Here is a 12,044-nt window from a genome sequence, read left to right as displayed (position 1 = left end):
AAGTTCTATACAGAAAGAGTGATTGCGCTATGGAATGGGCTGCCTGGGGAGGTGGTAGAGTCGCCGTCATTGGAGGTTTTCAGGAGGAGACTTGATGGGGTGCTTGGTGCCATGGGTTAGTTGTTTAGGTGGGTTGGATTGGTTGAAGGGTTGGACGCAATGATCTTGAAGGTCTCTTCCAACCTGGTCTGGTCTATTCTATTCCATTCCATTCCATTCTATTCTATTCTATTCTATTCTATTCTATTCTATTCTATTCTATTCTATTCTATTCTATTCTATTCACAGTCCTAAAGTCTCTGGAGGTTTCAGAGCACTTCAGGCAAACTCCCAGTTTGAAAAAATTCCTGAAGATGAGTCAAAAGGGCATTTTTTTTTTCTTTTTAGAATCTCATATTTCACTGCATCTCCACTCTATGCAACTCAGTTTTGCTCAGTCTCAGCACTGCCCTCTTATTGGCCTCACCAGGGCAGAGTAGAGGAAGAGAGTAACCTCTCTCAGTGTGCTGGACACACTCCTCTTAATGCACCCTAGAATCCTACTGGCCTTCTTGGCCACAAAGGCACATTGCTGACCTATGGATAACTTGGTATCCACCTTGACTCCCAGGTCCTTTGGAATACCCAGCCACACAGGGCTGACAGTGCATGGCAGAGGGGACAGTGGCCAGTATCACGTGTGACAGACAGTGCAAAGGACACTGCCTTCTAAGTCCCATGCCACATTGGCATGGGGGTTTCCAAGAGGCAAGGAGTATGCACATCATGTGGGATTGCTGGACCTACTGACCCTAAAAGGTTTAGCAAATTCAGGTCAAAAGACAAATTGTTCCAAGATGCCCAGGTTTCCCCTCTTATGGCAGAAAGACAAATTCATCATGAGCAAGAGCTGTGTCATCACTGACAGTTCATGGATCTTAACCACCAAATGGGCAGAGATACCACATTTCACAGTCCCAGTGTCTCTGGAGGTTTCAGAGCACTTCAGGCAAATTCCCAGTTTGGAACAGTTCCTGAAGATGAGTCAAAAGGGGATTTTTTTAATATTTTCTTTAGCATCTCATATTTCATTGCACCTCCACCCTACACAACTCAGTTTTGCTCAGCCTCAGCACTGCCCTGCAGAGACACCACACCTATGCCATGAGCCAGCAGTGTGCCCAGGTGGCCAAGAAGGCCAATGGCATCCTGGCCTGCATCAGAAATAATGTGGCCAGTAGGAGAAGGGAAGTCATTGTGCCCATGTACTCAGCACTGGTTAGGCTACACCTTGAATACTGTGTCCAGTTCTGGGCTCCTCAATTTAAGAAGGACATTGAGATACGTGAATGTGTACAGAGGCTGGGGAGAGGTCTGGAGCACAAGCCTTATGAGGAGAGGCTGAGTGAGCTGGGGTTGTTTAGCCTGGAGAAGAGGAGGCTCAGGGGAGACCTTCTTGCTGTCTACAACTACCTGAAGGGAGGTTGTAGCCAGGAGGGGTTTGGTCTCTTCTCTCAGGCAACCAGCACCAGAACAAGAGGACACACTGTCAAGCTGCACCACGGGAGGTTTAGGCTGGATGTTAGGAAAAAGGAACTTTAAAGGTTATCTAGTCCAACCCCCATGCAGTGAGCAAGGACATCTTTAACTAGATCAGATTGCTCAGAGGATGAAGTATTAGCCAAGTAGAAGACACTGTAGGAGAGTGGTTGGAATTTTTTCCTGGAAGAGGCATCAGGTTTCAAGTTCCTGGTGTGGTCTGTGCTTTATCTATGATTTTCACATCCCTACTTTGTTGTTGATGGTGTAACTGTAGAGCTCTGAGCTCTCAACAAAGGATATTGAATGGTGCCACAGAATCACCCTGTCCCAGAGCAGCCTATAAATCCAGTGAGAAAAATACTTACTAGAAAGCTGTTGATTGAAATCACTGAAAACAGATGAGGGCAGTGCATGCAGACATCTCTCATTGCAGGTGAGGTCTCACAGAATTGTTAGGGTTGGAAGAGACCTCAAGGATCATCCAGTTCCAACCCCCCTGACACTGGCAGGGACACTTCACACTACATTAGGTTGCTCACAGGCACATCTAGCCTGGCCTTAAAAACTCCCAGGGATGAGGCTTCTACCACCTCCCTGGGCAACCTGTGCCAGTGTCTCACCACCCTCATGGTGAAGAATTTCTTCCTGACATCCAATCTGAATCTACCCATTTCTAGTTTGTTGGGTTTTTTCCATTCCCCCTAGTCCTATCACTCCCTGACACCCTAAAAGTCACTCGAAGTGAGGACACCCTAAAAGTAGGCTCGAGGTGAGGAGAAAGTTCTTCACAGAGAGGGTTGTTGGCCATTGGAATGTGCTGCCCAGGGAGGTGGTGGAGTCACCATCCCTGGAGGTGTTCAGGAGGGATTGGATGTGGCACTTGGTGCCATGGTTTAGTAGTCATGAGGTGTTGGGTGACAGGTTGGACTTGAATATCTTTGAGGTCTCTTTCAACCTTATTGATTCTATGAAAAGTCCCTCCCCCACCCCATTTTCCCCCTCAGATCCCAGAGCACCTGGGCTCTCTTGGGGGGGGGGTGGGGGGTGGGGGTGGGGGGGGGGGTGTCTCCTCCCACCCCAGGTGTGACCACTTTGCCCTCCCCAACCACTCCCCTATTTAATCCCCACCAGGAAAGGCCCCAGCCCTATACTGAGCCCATCTGGGCTGTGGGATTCTTCTCTCATCACTGGTGAGTGCCCATGGTGCACAGTGGGTGGTGGTGACAACAAAGGCTGGGGGGCCTGGTGGTCCCCCAGTTAGGTAGGACTATGATTGATAACTTCTCCAGTATCATCTGTGGGTGCTGGCTGTGCCTCCTTATTGGGGCTGAGCTCCTCTGTGTGGTATCTTGGCTGATGAGGGTCTTGCCATTGGCTCTGGGATGGGCGCAAAAATGGTGGCAGTGGAGCAGGAGCTGTTTAGCCTTTAGCATTTCTATTTTTGATCCATTCCCCCCAGTCCTATCATTACCTGACACTCTAAAACGTCCCTCCCCAATTTTCTTGTAGCCCCCTTCAGCTACTGGAAGGCCACAATAAGGTCTCCTCAAAGCTTTCTCTTCTCCAGACTGAACAGCCCCAACTCCCTTTCAGGGTGAAGCTTACAGCTGGTAAAGAGTATTCAGCGCTCACCCAGATGTCTGCCTAAGAAAAATAACAACAAAAAACTGAAAACCAAACAAAAAACACACCCCTGTCAGCTAGAGCAACAACAATGACCCAAAGTGATAAGAGAGCACAGCCTTGAAGCAGCAAAATCTCTCCAGACATGCAATTCCCACAAAGGAATGGAAGAAAGAGCCAACAATGTGGCCTCATGGCCAAGAATAGAATTAACCAGGTTGGAAAAGACCTTTGAGATCATTGAGTCCAACCTACCACCCAACACCATCTCATCAACTAAACCATGGCACCAAACCCCCCATCCAGTCCACTCTTAAATACCTCCAGGGATGGTGACTCTACCACCTCCCTGGGCAGCACATGCCAGTGGCCAATCTCTCTTTCTGTGAAGAACTTCTTCCTAACATCCAGCCTAAACCTCCCCTGGCACAGCTTGGGACTGTGTCCTCTTGTTCTGGTGCTGGCCACCCAGGAGAAGAGACCAACCCCCACCTGGCTACAACCTCTCTTCAGGTATTTGCAGACAGTGATAAGGTCTCCCCTGAGCCTCCCCTTCTCCTGGCTAAACAACCCCAGCTCCCTCAGCCAATCCTCATAGGACTGTTCTCCAAACCCCCTTCCCAGATTTGTTGCCCTTCTTTGGGCATGTTCTGGCAACTCAACCAGAAGGCTAATGGCATCCTGGGATCCATTAGCAAGAGTGTTGCAAGTATGTAAAGAATGGTTCTTCTTCCTCTCAGGTCTGCCCTGGTGAGACCACATCTGGAGTATTGTGTCAAGTTATGGGCTCCCCCATTGAAGAGAGACAAGGAACTGCTGGAGTGAGTTCAGCAGATAACCAGTAAGATGAGGAGGGGGCTGGAACATCTGCATTATGAGGAAAGCCTGAGAGAGACAGGTCTGTTTAGCCTGCAGAAGAGGAGGTTGAGGGGGATTTCACTCGTGATTATAAATATCTAAAGGGCAAGTGTCAGGATGAGAGAGTCAGACTATTCTCAGGGTGTCCAGTAAATGGGGCCAGTGGACACAAAATGAAAGACAATAAGTTCCATGTAAACATAAGGGGAAAAAAAACCTCTTCACTTTGAAGGTGGCAGAGTACTGGAACAGGCTGCCCAGAGGGGTTATGGGGTCTCCATTTGTGGAGGTATTCAAAACCCACCTGGACTTGTTCCTGTGTGATTTGATCTAGGTGGTCCTGCTCTAGCAATAGAGTTGGACTAGATACTCTTCAGAGGTGCCTTCCAAACCCCACCACTTCAACATGTGCATTGAAATAATGCATACTTAAATACTAACATGGAAGGGGACATCACAGCTGTGATGTTTTGGACTTACAAGGATGGAGAGACAGCAGGGTGGAATTAGGAGCTACATAGAATTACTGATCACTGTCACTCAGGACATAGGATTAGGGCAAAGGGAGTTGTACTGCCTTGGGGTTACACAATCCAAGGTGGTTTTGCTCCCAGTACCTTCAAGTGCAACACACTCTCACCTGTATTTCATGGAGAATGTGCCTGCAGTTCCTTTTTCCTACCTACAAGAGGATTTATTTTGCATCTCACCATCCTTCACCAGATTTCTCTTGAGCCCCTCTGTCCTCTCCCTAACTTAAAAACTGAAGGTTTAACTTCTTCTCTCACTCTTCCCAGACCTTTTTCCTTAGGATCAAAAGTCCTGTCTCATAGCACAAGAGCCTGAAGTGAAATGAAAGAGTGGAAAGTTCAAAATCAGCATTCACAAGAGTATTTTTCTTTCCTCAGATGGAGAATGTCTGACCTTGAGAACTCACTATCACAAAGCATTCTGATCAAAACTGACATATCACACCTGAGGTGCAGTCATGAACAAAAATAGCCTGATTCAGACAAGGAAATCTAAGAAAAAGATAGGAGCCTAGCTCCTCAGACATCAAGCTAAATGACAGCACATGGCAAGCACTGGAGAGCAAGTGGATGGGGATCAGTTGTCAATTATCTGCCCAATTTAAGATGAAAAGACATCAGAATGACCTAGGAGCAAAGAGATCAAATCTGCCAGTGACATTAGTGCTTTGGATACCTATGGCATCCCAAGACAAGACCATGAAGTGCACCTACTTAAGTTTGACTGGATGGTGACACTAGTCCCAGTATTAAATGACCATAGAATGATAAGATGGTCTGGGTTGGAAGAGACCCTTAGAGGTCATGTAGACCAATATTTCTGAAGTGAGCAGGGGTATTTAAGTAGATACAGTTGCTCAGATCCCCATCTAACCTGACCTGGAATATTTCTAGGGATGGGAAATAGAATAGAATAGAACAGAATAAACCAGGTTGGAAGAGACCTTCAAGTGATTCTGATATCGGAGGGCACGCCATCTGGGGTTTTCCCTGTGGCAAAACAGCCTAAGGTGAAACGACCTAAGGTGAAACAGCCTAAGCTTAAACAGCCTTCCCCCGGCATCAGGACTTGCTCCCTTAAAAAAAAGAGGAGGGTAATTGTTATTGGCGATTCCCTCCTGCAGGGAACAGAGGGCCCCATATGTCGGCCAGACCCTACTCACAGGGAGGTTTGTTCCCTTCCAGGAGCCATGGTTGGAGATGTTACCAGAAGACTGCCTGGTATGGTGCAGCCCTCTGACTATTATCCCTTGATAATTATGCAGTTAGGGAATGATGATGTTGCAACCAGAACTCCCAGGGCTATCAAAGATGACTTCAGGGCCCTGGGAGACCTGGTTGAGGGATCAGGGGCACAAATAATTTTTTCGTCTATACCCTTAGTTGCAGGTGGGAATACCATAAGGAACAGGTCAGCAGCTGAAGTCAACAAGTGGCTTAGAGGCTGGTGCAGGCAAAAGAATTTTGGGTTTTTTGATCTTGAAAAACTTTCTGCTGCACCAGGCCAGCTGGCAACAGATGGAACACATCTGTCCCAGAAGAGGGGTAAGATCAGAGTGTACGAGAATGGCCTATCCCTCAAAGGGAAAAAGATTCTGGGGAGGGAATTGGCAGGTCTCATAGACAGGGCTTTAAACTAGTTTCGAAGGGGGAAGGGGTTGAAACCAGTCCCCCCAGGCTGGGGTCTGGGGGTGATAAGCCAGAGCCAGAGGTGAAACCAGCAGCCCGGCTGAAGTGCATGTACACTAATGCACGAAGCATGGGCAACAAACAAGAGGAGCTGGAAGACTTGCTGCAGCAGGAAAGTTATGATGTAGTTGCCATCACAGAGACCTGGTGGGATGACTCACATGACTGGAGTGCTGCAATTGATGGCTACAGGCTCTTCAGGAGAGACAGGCAAGGAAGAAGGGGTGGAGGGGTGGCCCTGTACGTCAGGGAGGCACTAGATGCCATTGAGACGGAGGTTAGGGACGATCGGGTTGAGTGCCTGTGGGTAAGAATTAGAGGGAAGGCCAACAGGGCTGACATCCTGGTTGGAGCCTGTTATAGACCACCCAACCAGGAGAAGGATGTTGATGAGTCATTCTATAGGCAGCTTAAGGCTGTCTCAAGATCGCCTGACCTTGTTCTCATGGGTGACTTCAACTTGCCTGATATCTGCTGGGATCTTAACATAGCAGAGAAGTGGCAATCTAGGAGGTTCTTAGAATGCATGGAGGACAGCTTCTTATCCCAGGTGCTGCGAGAGCCTACCAGGGGCAAGGCTATGCTTGACCTCCTCTTCACCAATAGGGAAGGGTTGGTGGGTGATGTGGTGGTCGGAGGGTGCTTAGGGGCCAGTGACCACGAGATAATTGAATTCTCATTATTTGGTCAAGCTAAGAAGGGTAGCAAGAAAACCTCCACTCTGGATTTCCGGAGGGCGGACTTCAGGCTACTCAAGGAACTAATTCAGAGGGTTCCTTGGGATAAAGCCCTTAAAAACAAAGGGGTCCAGGAGAGCTGGTCCTACTTCAAGGAAGAACTGTTGAAGGCTCAGGGACAGGCTGTGCCAATGTGCCGGAAGATGAGCCGCCGGGGCAGACGGCCAGCCTGGATGGTTAAAGAACTTTTAATGGAACTATGGGGAAAAAAAGAGGGTGTATCACCTTTGGAAGAAAGGGGAGGCAACCCGTGAAAAATTTAAGGATGTTGCTAGGTCTTGCAGGAAGAAAATTAGGGAGGCAAAAGCACATTTGGAGCTTAGTCTGGCCTCTGCTGTGAAGGACAACAAAAAGTCCTTCTATAAATACATTAATAGTAAGAGGAAGGGCAGAGACAACCTCCACTCCTTGGTGGACACGGAGGGGAAAGTTGTGATAAGGGATGAGGAAAAGGCAGAGATACTTAACACCTTCTTTGCCTCAATTTTTACTAGCAGGACAGAATGTCTTCCAGAGAGATGGCCTGCAGAGCTGGCAGCAGGAGCCAGGGAGCAGCATAGTTTTCCACTGTTCCAAAATGGGGTAGTTGGTGATCTGCTCAGCCGCCTGGATCCCCACAAGTCCATGGGACCAGATGGGATCCATCCTAGGGTGCTGAGGGAGCTGTCAGAGGAGCTGGCCAAGCCGCTCTCCATCATTTTTCAGCAGTCCTGGCTCACTGGCGAGGTTCCAGAGGACTGGAAGCTGGCCAACGTGGTGCCCATCCATAAGAAGGGCCGGTTGGATGAGCCAGGGAATTACAGGCCTGTCAGCCTGACCTCAGTGCCAGGCAAGATCATGGAACAGGTCATCCTGAGTGCAATAACACAGCACTTACAGGATGGCCAAGGGATCAGGCTCAGCCAGCATGGATTTAGGAAGGGCAGGTCCTGTATACTTTGTGATCACTTACTGCAGTGTTTGCTTGCTTTTTTTTTTTTTTCCTCCTTTTGGTGGTTTTCTAACAGCATCACCGAGTTTGAGTGACATGGCTGATGTAATGACCTCATCTATACATCTAAGAAAGGGTGAGCCCATATCCTGTCTTCCACCTGCGTTGATGGAATATATATACACATATACTTTTTAACTCAAGTTCTGGTCAGAAACCACAGTTAGGGTTGGAAAAGAAACACCTACTCCAAATTAACTAGGACAGCACAGAAGCCCTTATAAAAGGTCCAGAAGCAAATGTGCCCAAGCATCTTCAGACCAACACAGCCCAGTGCAAGCATCAGCTGCAGCAAGAGGAGGAACGAAGATGCCTCCTGTCCTTTGTGCTTTCCCAGTAAGAGTTTGCTTTCTATTTCTTTTCCCCAGTTTGACAGAGACTTATTTCAGTTGTAACAGATGGCTGTTGAGAATGAAGACTGTTGACAACTGGAAATAACCAAAATGTGAGAGCGCTGAGTAGCACCAGCGTGGAGCAACAAGGAGAGTGAGATGAGGCTACTGCCATATACTCTTGAGTCAACTCAAACTCAGAGCCTCTTCCTGTTGTTTTATCTTTTCTGCTGTCTTCTGCATTAGATTGTTGTAGAATCTTTTTTTAATCAACAAATTGCAGCTGAGTGGATACCTTACCTGTCAGCACCAGAAGAATCAGAATCATAGAATGTTTTGGATTGGAAAGGACCCTTAAAGGTCATCTAGGCCAAGCTCCCCTGCAGTGAGCAGGGACATCTTCGGTTACATCAGGTTGCTCAGAGCCCAGTCCAACCTGACCTTGAATGTTTCCAGAGATGAAGCATCTGCCACCTCTCTAGGAAAACTGTACCAGTGTTTCAACAGGCTCAGTAAAGACTTCTTCCTTATATCCAATCTTCATCCCCCCTCCTTTAGTTTAATGCCATCACCCCTTGTCCCATCATCAGTTAAAGAAAGCAAGAGCAGATGTGATATATGGCACATTTTTGTCTAACTACTCCAAGCTATAGGCTTTAACAGCCAGCTGGGCTGCCTGTGGATGAATTTCCTAGCCACACAGAAAAGCTGTTACCTGTGTGTGACCGTTTGAGGTGGTGCCTTTAACAAAGGGATACTATGGCCGAATGTTTATAAATAAAGGTGTGACCGTTTGAGGCTGTCCCCTTAAGAAAAGGAATATTGTGGTCGGATGTTTGTAAATGAAAGACGGGTCTAAACTAATTTCATTGGTAGATTGGGGGGAAGCACCTTTTGAACTGGGAGTGCAGCAGAGAATCTTGGGCATTCCTGCACTTTTCCTCAGTCTTGCTTTTTCCCCCTTTTCGGCTCACAGCTTTCTGGGCTCTTGGCCAGGCTTGACCTTGAAACAAGATAAAAGCGTGAGGCCTCTTCTAACATCCGAACATGTAACTGCTTTTTAATTAACAGTTTCTCTTTTCCTCTCTTTCTAATCCTCTGTGGGGAGAGGGGGAGAGAAGGGGGAGCAGAGGTGGGGAACCTCCCCTCAGCAGAGGAGGGAACCCTCATTTGTGTGACTTTGTTGTATATTTCTGTATATGTTGTAAATACTGTAAATTCTGTACATAGACTTGCATTTTTCCCTAAACTGCTTTGTAAATATACAGCACCCACTGCTTTGCTAATTCAGCTGTGAGTTTTTTTTCTTTCCCTTCAATTTTCTTCCCTCTACTCACGGGGGGGGGGGGGGGGGGGGGGGGGGGAAGGGCCTGGCCTTTTCCCTTTCCCCCAACCCTATGACATTCTTTCTTGGTGCCCAACGTGGGGCAGATAATTAGCTTAATTTATTACTTTATTGATTTAGTTTTTTATAGCTGGATTAGCAAGCATGAAGGTCCTGTGGTTCTTAGAACGATTATTCTTTTCAATTTTGGGGGCTCTGGTTTACATATATTGTTTGGGTTTGATTTTGGATTACCTGGGTAAATATTTGGTGCGGACAATTTATATTATATGTGGGTTATGTATAGAGTTAGACTATGGTATGGAAAATGTGTTGATTTCTTATGGCCATCGAGATACAGAAATGTTACCTCTACCACTCTCCCAATTGAGATAAAAGGCTTTAAGATTCTGGCGGAGGAGAGAGTAACTTTAAGTGATGCCTGGGATCCAAAGGTGATTTATGTGATGTGTATAAACCTGGTGATGGTGATTGCATATTTACTGTTTTCTTTGCAACGGGAGAGGAAGATATCCAGGGCGTGCTTTGTTATTAAAACTAGATCAAAGAGAAAACGCTGTGGTTCTGGATCAGTCCCAGAGACATCTAGCGATGAGGAGTGTGGAGAATCTGTGTCAGTTAAAAAGAAAGCTAAGAAGTTAATTGGAAAGGCTGCTCTAAATGACTTGGCTGCTGACTCTGGCAAGCTGCCAAGGGCGGTGGCTGGTATCAACATGGCGTCTCCTCCTTCTTCTCTGTCGGCCGTTAACAGAGCAATGTCATTTCCGCCCACTCTCTCGGTGGGACCGGAAGTCACTGCCCCAGCAGCTGATTTATCTCAGGACCTGTCAGCTTCTATTAAGGTGGCTGTAAATTCAAACACAGCTCCAGTTAAGGTGGCTGTTTTAAAGACTAGAAGTGGAAAGACCAAAGATGATGGAGAAGAAGAGCTAGAGACTGATCCTGGTGAGGGGCCCTCTACTCTAAGAAATCCTGCTGAGGAGGAAGAGAAGATTCGTTTTAAAGATCTAGCTGACCTACTGAGAGCAAAGCAGGATAGAGATGCAGCTAGGAAAGGAGCTGGCAAAGGTGGTTCTCGGCTTAAAGAGATCCTTGAAAAAATGGCAGCAGGATTATTAGGGCAACAAGTTGAGGGGGAGGAGCAAGAAGCAGATGACATAACTGACTGTTCGTCTCCAAGGGAGGAGCTAAGAAATGTCCGTAAAGATTACACCAGGGCAGATAAGGAGCCAGTTCTAGCTTGGCTTAGTAGGTGTTATGATACAGGTGCTCCAGCTCTAACAGTTGGAGACAAGTCAGCAACTCAGTTAGGAACTCTCTTGAGGGATAATGGAATAGATAGACATCTAGGCAGGGTTCTCAGTAAGGTTAATCTGTGGATATGCCTTTTAATGGCGGTTGCCCTGAGATACCCTTCCCGAGATGATCTTCCATGGAATCCTAAACCCTGGACTACCACAGATGAGGGAATTAAGCGCTTGACAGAATTTGCTGTTAGGGAGATACTCTATGGTGAACATGGAACTCTGAATCCTGATGACATTCCTGTGGGTATTCATCTTGCTAAAAAGATCATCAAACTTGCTCCTTCTAATTATGCAAACATTCTGGCAAGCAGAATTGTGTCAAGAAATTATGGTGGAGCTTCTCCTACGGTTGGCCAATTCAGTGATCAAATGAGACAATTGGAGGGTAGCATGACATGTGTTTCTTTGGTTTCAGCCATTGAAACTCTGTCTGGAAAAATTGAGAGTTGCATGAGAGAGTTAAAGGATGAATTTAGAAATTCCATATCCCTATTAGCACAAAGGGATAATTTCAATTCTTCCTCCAGGTGGATACAAGTTTCATCTGTGAGGAATACACGTCCTCCAAGGAAGTCATTCCAAAACAGATCAAATCAAAACAGACCACCAAGGCAATCACGTAGAACTATTTGGATAACTCTGCGTGATCAGTTTGGTGAGAACATGAACTGCTGGGATGGCCAACCAACTTCCAATCTTTTCAGGAGACTGAGGGAACTGCAAAGTGGCAGAACCAGAGGTAGCAATACCAGAAGGGTAGCTGTTACTTCCACAGTTCCCCAGAACAACTCCAGTAGCTCCAACAGTGGCTCTAGTTCTAACATGCGAAGCTATAACACTGCACACTGTGCGCAATGCACATGTGGGCATGTTCCCCATAACTAGGGGTACCCTGCCTCCCACCAGGAGGAGGAGAGGGATAACAGAGATAATAGAATCTATTGGGATGTGTACATCCAGTGGCCTGGCACTTCACAATTTCGGAAGTACAGGGCCTTGGTTGACACAGGAGCTCAGTGCACCATAATGCCATCAAATTATCAGGGATCGGAGTCTATAACTATTCTGGGAGTCATTGGTGGATCTCAAGAGTTAAGTAAGGTAGAGGTTA

This window comes from Melanerpes formicivorus, unplaced genomic scaffold (genome assembly GCF_026170545.1).
Source record: "Melanerpes formicivorus ecotype bairdi unplaced genomic scaffold, bMelFor1.0.p_v2 SCAF_9, whole genome shotgun sequence".
In the NCBI taxonomy this organism is placed as follows: domain Eukaryota; kingdom Metazoa; phylum Chordata; class Aves; order Piciformes; family Picidae; genus Melanerpes; species Melanerpes formicivorus.
Note: the sequence above shows the minus strand (reverse complement) of the source record.